The sequence below is a fragment of the Mus caroli genome, unplaced genomic scaffold, assembly GCF_978045245.1.
Source record: "Mus caroli unplaced genomic scaffold, Mus_caroli_1 scaffold_2, whole genome shotgun sequence".
Lineage (NCBI taxonomy): Eukaryota > Metazoa > Chordata > Mammalia > Rodentia > Muridae > Mus > Mus caroli.
In genome coordinates, this window is record NW_028227257.1 from 118,819,305 (window position 1) to 118,826,114 (window position 6,810).

The following is a 6,810-nucleotide window of genomic DNA, read 5'->3' on the forward strand; positions in this document are numbered from 1 at the left end:
CCAGAGACCTAGGGTAGAGCCAAACAGGACTGGCAAAAAAGAGAAGTAAGGGTTGGGAAAAATCAATGAAATGATCCTGATGATATTCTGCTATATTCATAGATCAGTGCCATGTCCAGTCACCATCAGAGAGCCTTCCTCACAGCAGATGGAAGAGAGCAGAATGTACAGAGTGCAGAGACCCACAGCCAGACCTTTTACACAGAGAGAGTCTAGATGGAAGGTCTCCAGCAGAGTTCAGGAATCCTGTGGAGGAGGGAAAGACTATGGGAGTCAGAGGGGATGGAGGACTCCAGGAGAACATGGCCCAATGAATCAACTAAGCAGGAATCACATGGGCTCACAGAGAATGAAGAGGCAAGCACTGAGAGGCTTGCATGGTTCTGCACCAGGGCCTCTGCTTATGTTTTATCTGTTAGCTTGGTATTTTTGTGAGAGAAACTCCTAACAGTGGAAGCTGATATGTCTCTGTGTGTCTGCTCTTGGGACTATTTTTCCTACTGGATTGCCTTGTCCAGCCTCAATATGAGAGCTTTTGCTTTGTCTCATTGTGTCCTGCTTGGTCATGTTTGGTTGTTGTCTCTTGGATACCTGCTCTTCTTTGAAGGGAAACTGAGGCAGAGTGGAAAAGGGAGAATCTGTGGTCAAAATGAATTATAGGAGTGAAAAATCTATTCTCAATTTTTTAAAAAAGAAACCAAAAAAAAAAAAAAAAGATAGGCCTGGTTATTAGGAAAGGCTGAAAGAAGCTGAGGAGAAGGGAGATCCAGTAGGAGGACCAGCAGCCTTAATTAATCTGGATCCCCAAGATCTTTCCAACACTAGACCACCAACAGACAGCATACCCCAGCTGATATGAGGCTCCCAATACGCATACAGTAGAGTACTGCTGGGTCTGTGTTCATTCAGAGATGATGCACCTAACCCTCAAGAGACTGGAAGCCCCAGGGAGGTCAGATGGGGTGGGGGAGGGCATCCACATGGAGAAGGGGTGTGGTGGGGAGGAGGTGTGGGATGTGGAGCAGTCTGAGAGTGGATGGGGGGGAATGGAATATGGAGTGTAAAAAATAAATTAAAAATTAAATTAAATTTAAAAAATAAGATACTGAAAGGAAATATAAGAAACGCATAAAATTTGGCATTGTAACAATAATTCTATGATTTTTTAAAAAAGAGATAATTAATGAAATAGGTAGTAATGCAGGTCTGTTAACCTTTACACATAGCTAAACATGAAAACTAAATCTCTGGCAAGGTGCTTCACTGAATATATATATATATATATATATATATATATATATATATATATATAATTTTAAAAATATAATTACACAGAAGAAAAAATAGAAGAGAAGAAAAATTAATATAAGAGTTTCAGAAATTTCAAATAAGATCCTCTCATCTTATAGCTAAATGCTAATCCCTGTACCCAGGGAGGGAAAACTCCACAAAGCCAGGCAAAAATAAGAGCTTGCTCAGAAGAAAAAGCTCAATGAGAGCTTTCCACATTAACACTAAATAGAGTGAAGAGATTTTGTTGAAAAATGAATGTTCTTGTTCAAAGCATTCAGGTAAAATACTGAATGGATATGATCAGTAATAAAGCTAAACTAGCCCAGATTAAAAGCTAATCAAGGCCAGTCCCATAAAGATTCAAACCCAGGCCTAACAGGCACTTAAAGACAGTTGAGAGAAGGAGAATTAGTCTTCCCCAGAGATGAGGCTCCTGAATGGTTATTCACTTCCAAGTGGTAATTCCTAAAAACATATACATACAAGCAACAGTTTCAGTGGATTACATCTATGTTTACTTGCATGTATGCATATGTATGTATGTATATGTATGTATGCATGTGTATGTATGTGTGTGACAATAATAATTAAGAAATTAGAGGCCATGAATGTGAAAGGGAGGGAGGAAGGGGGATAACATGAGGGGTTTAGAGAGAAGATGAAGAGAGAGGAAAAGGTATAATTATATTTAATTAAATAAAAATATTTAAAAGATAAAACCAATGCTCTCTCAGTTTAAATTAATGCCTGAATAACTACTTTTTGTGATAAAATACTATATATTTAAAATAAATTTAAAAATCTATTGCTCGAGGTACAAATGTGACAAAGTCGGACAACTAATTGAAAATTTATATATATATATATATATATATATATATATATATATATATAGTTTCTCTTTCACAAGATTCCCTCAAATTTTTATCTTTCCCAAAAGATTACAATTTTTTGTAATCTTTTACAAAACAAATTTTAAAAAAATTACAATTACAATTTTTCAAAATTTCTTTTTTAACCATCTGTATATATTTTTAATTATTTCTAGATATTTTCTTTATTTACATTTCAAATTTTATCCCTTTTCCTCATTTCCTGTCCAAAAACCCCACCATCCCATGCCCCCTTACCCTATTCACTAACCCACCACTCCTGCTTACCTGTCATGGCATTCCACTACACTGGGGCATGCAGCCTTCACAAGACCAAGGGCCTCTCCTCTCACTGATGTCCAACAAGGCCATCCTCTGGTACATATGCAGCTGAAGCCTTGAGCCCCTCCTTGTATACTCTGATGGTGGTTTAGTCCCTGGGAGCTCTGGAGGTACTGCTTAGTTCATATTGTTGTTTCTCCTATGGGGCTGCAAACCTCTTCAGCTTCTTGGGTCCTTTCTCTAGCTCCTTCATTGGGGACTCTGTGCTCAGCCCAATGGAAAGCTGTGAACATCCACTTCTGTATTTGTCAGGTTCTGGCAGAGCCTCTCAGGAGACAGCTATATCAGGCTCCTGTCAGCAAGCACCTGTAGGCATCGACAATAGTGTCTGGGTTTGGTAACTGTATATGGGATGGAACCCAGGTAAGACAGTCACTGGATGGCCTTTCCTTCAGTTTCTCCTATAAACTTTGTCTCTAAATCTCCTCCCATGGGTATTTTGATTCCCCCTTCTAAGAAGGACCAAAGTATCTACTCTGTAGTCTTCCTTCTTCTTGAGATTCATGTGATCTATGAATTGTATCTTGGGTATTTGGAGCTTTTAGGATAATATCCACTTATCAGTGAGTACATACCATGTGTGTTCTTTTGGGATTGGGTTACCTCACTCAGGATGATATTTTCAAGTTCCATCCATTTGCCTAAGAATTTCATGAATTCATCGTTTCTATTAGCTGCGTAGTAAGTACTCCATTGTATAAATGTACCACATTTTCTGTATCCATTCCTCTGTTGAAGGACATCTGAGTTCTTTCCAGCTTCTGGCTATTGTTTTTTTTTTTAATATCAATAAAGATCAATATTGATTGAAGAAATTTAAATATATTTAAGGATTTGTCTCTGAAAGTGGATGGCCCAGGTTTTAGGGTGAGGATACTCATTTATTTAACAAATATTGACTTACTTCTTGTTCGTAGGAAAGCAGTCTCTGTGCAGAACAAGTTGCTCATCAGCAAGGTCATGAATGGAATTCTCCCTCAATGCTCTTGTCACTCATGGGATCTTCCCCGACTGTTATAACTACTCTGTGAAATCCAAAGACTTTTACCTTTCTTTTGTGGTAGGAATAGGTTTTTTTTTCTTTTTTTCTATTAGGTATTTTCCTCATTTACATTTCCAATGCTATCCCAAAAGTCCCCTATACCCTCCCCCCCACTCCCCTACCCACCCACTCCCACTTTTTGGCCCTGGCGTTCCCCTGTACTGGGACATATAAAGTTTGCATGTCCAATGGGCCTCTCTTTCCAGTGATGGCCGACTAGGCCATCTTCTGATACATATGCAGCTAGAGTCAAGAGCTCCGGGGTACTGGTTAGTTCATATTGTTGTTCCACCTATAGGGTTGCAGACTCCTTTAGCTCCTTGGGTATTTTCTCTAGCTCCTCCATTGGGGGCCCTGTGATCCATCCAATAGCTGACTGTGAGCATCCACTTATGTGTTTGCTAGGCCCCGGCGTAGTCAGGAATCGTTTTTAATATAAAAAGATTTTTTCCTTCTTATAAAAATGATTTAAAGTTTAAAAAAAAAAGACTGGCATGTAGGCAAGTCCTTCCTTGACTTGCCTGGATAATAGTCTACAAACTGTAAATTAATTCCTGTCTTCCCTAAGTTGTTTCTGGTTATGGTATTTAATGGGAACAGTAGAACCCCTAATAGAGAAATTTGTACCAAGTTCAGTAAGTATTGCTATGAGAGACTTGACCATGTTTGGGAAAGAACTGTAAAAAGACCTTGGGCTGGAGAAGCCAAACTGATTTCCCGAGTGGTTGTACCAGCTTGCAATCCCACCAGGAATGGAGGAGTGTTCCTCTTTCTCCACATCCTTACCAGCATCAGGTGTCACCTGAGTTTTTCATCTTAGCCATTGTGACTGGAATGAGGTGGAATCTCAGGGTAGTTTGGATTTGAATTTCTCTGATGAGTAAGGCTGTTGAACATTTCTTTGGGTGTTTCTCAGGCATTCAGTATTCCTCAGTTGAGAATTCTTTGTTTATCTCTGTGCCCCATTTTTAATAGGGTTATTTGGTTCCCTGGAGTCTAACTTCTTGAGTTCTTTGTATATATTGGATATTAGCCCTCTATCAGATGCAAGGTGGGTAAAGAACCTTTTCCAACCTGTTGGTTGCTGTTTTTGTTCTATTGACAGTGTCCTTTGCCTTACAGAAGCTTTGCAATTTTATGAGGTCCCATTTCTCAATTCTTGATCTTATACCATTAGCTATTGGTGTTCTGTTCAGGAAAATTTTCCCTGTGCCCCTATGTTTGAGGCTCTTCCCCACTTTCTCTTCTATTAGTTTCAGTGTATCTGGTTTTATGAGAAGGTCCTTGGTCCACTTGGACTTGAGCTTTGTACAAGGAAATAAGAATGGATCAACGTGCATTCTTCTACATGCTAACCACCAGTTGAACCAACCACTTGTTGAAAATGCTGTCTTTTTTCCACTGGATAGTTTTTGCTCCCTTGTCGAAGATCAAGTGACCATAGGTGTGTGGGTTCATTTCTGGGTCTTGAATTCTATTCCATTGATCTACCTGCCTGTCACTGTACCAATACAATGCAGTTTTTAATCACAATTGTTCTGTAGTTCAGCTTGAGGTCAGGGATGCTGATTCCCCCAGAAGTTCTGTTATTGTTAAGAATAGTTTTTGATATCCTGTGTTTTTGTTATTCCAGCTGAATTTGTAAATTGCTCTTTCTAACTCTATGAAGAATTGATTCAGAATTTTGATGGGGATTGCACTGAATGTGTAGATTACCTTCCGTGAGACAGCCATTTTTACTATATTAATCCTACCAAGTTATGAGCACGGGAGATCTTTCCATCTAGGATGTTATTCGATTTCTTTCTTCAGAGACTTGAAATTCTTGTCATACAGATCTTTCACTTGCTTAGAGTCACACCAAGATATATTATTTGTGACTACTGTGAAAGGTGTTGGTTCCCAAATTTCTTTCTCAGCCTGTTTATCCTTTGAGTAGATGAAGGCTACTGATTTAATTTTTTATTAAGCCACTTTGCTGAAGTTGTTTATCAGATCTAGGAGTTCTCTGGTGGAATTTTTGGGGTCATACCTAAGTATACTATCATTATCATCTGCAAAGTAATATTTTGATTCTTCCTTTCTAGTTTATATCCCTTTGAGCTCCTTTTGTTGTCTAATTACTCTAGCTAGAACTTCAAGTAACATTGAATAGGTAAGGAGAAATTGGGCAGCCTTATCTACACTGAATTTAGTGGGACTGCTTCAAGTTTCTCTCCATTTAGTTTGATGTTGGCTACTGGTTTGCTGTATATTCCTTTTACTATGTTTAGGTGTGGGCCTTGAATTCCTGATCTTTTTAGGACTTTTACCATGAAGGGGTGTTGAATTTTGTCAGATGCTTTCTCAGCATCTAATGAGATGATCATGTGATTATTTTTCTTTGAGTTTGTTTATATAGTGGATTATGTTGATGTATTTCCATGTATTAAACCATGCCTGCAGCACTGGGATGAAGCCTACTTGATCATAATAGATGATTTTTGATGTTCTTGGATTTGGTTTGGGAGATTTTTTTTTTTTTTTTTGGTTTTTCGAGACAGGGTTTCTCTGTTTAGCCCTGGCTGTCCTGGAACTCACTTTGTAGACCAGACTGGCCTCGAACTCAGAAATCCACATGCCTCTGCCTCCCAAGTGCACCACCACGCCCGGCTGGTTTGGGAGAGTTTTATTGCATCCATGTTCATAAGGAAAATTGGTCTGAAGTTCTCATTCTCTTGGGTCTTTGTGTGGTTTAGATATAAGTGTAATTGCCACTTCATTGGGTAGTGTTCCTTCTGTTTCTGATATGTGAAATAGTTTGAAGAGTATTGGTATTGGTCTTCTTTGAAGGTCTGATAGAATTCTCCACTAAATCCATCTGGTCTTGGGCTGTTTCTGGTTGGGAGAATTTTAATGACTGTTATATGACAACTCCTGGGCATATACCCAGATGATGCTCCAACATGTAATAAGGACACATGCTCCACTATGTTCCCAGCAGCCTCATTTATAATAGCCAAAAGATGGAAAGAACCCAGATGTTCCTCAACAGAGGAATGGATACAGAAAATGTGGTACATTTACACAATGGAATAATACTCAGCTGTTAAAAACAATGAATTCATGAAGTTCTTTGGCAAACAGATGGAACTAGAAAATGTTATTCTGAGTGAGGTAACCCAGTCACAAAAGAACACACATGGTATGCACTCATTCATAAGTGGATATTAGCCCAGAAGTTCGGAATATCCAAGATATATGTGTATACATCTGAACCAG

At 38.8% G+C, this 6,810-nt stretch overlaps 1 protein-coding gene across 12 annotated transcripts in view; it reads right to left on the reverse strand.

Moving 5' to 3' along the window:
- The window catches only part of Slc4a10 (solute carrier family 4 member 10), a 458,674-nt gene extending 455,901 nt beyond the window's left edge, over nt 1-2,773 (reverse strand). For 11 of the 12 annotated variants that reach the window (XM_085834838.1, XM_085834841.1, XM_085834840.1 and 8 more), the window contains exon 1: nt 2,454-2,772. The gene's annotated coding sequence lies outside the window, so the exon portion shown is untranslated. Of the gene's footprint in view, nt 1-2,453 lie in introns of all 12 variants that reach the window. The other variant, XM_085834843.1, reaches the window with a different exon arrangement.
- Nucleotides 2,774-6,810: the final 4,037 nt, after the last annotated feature.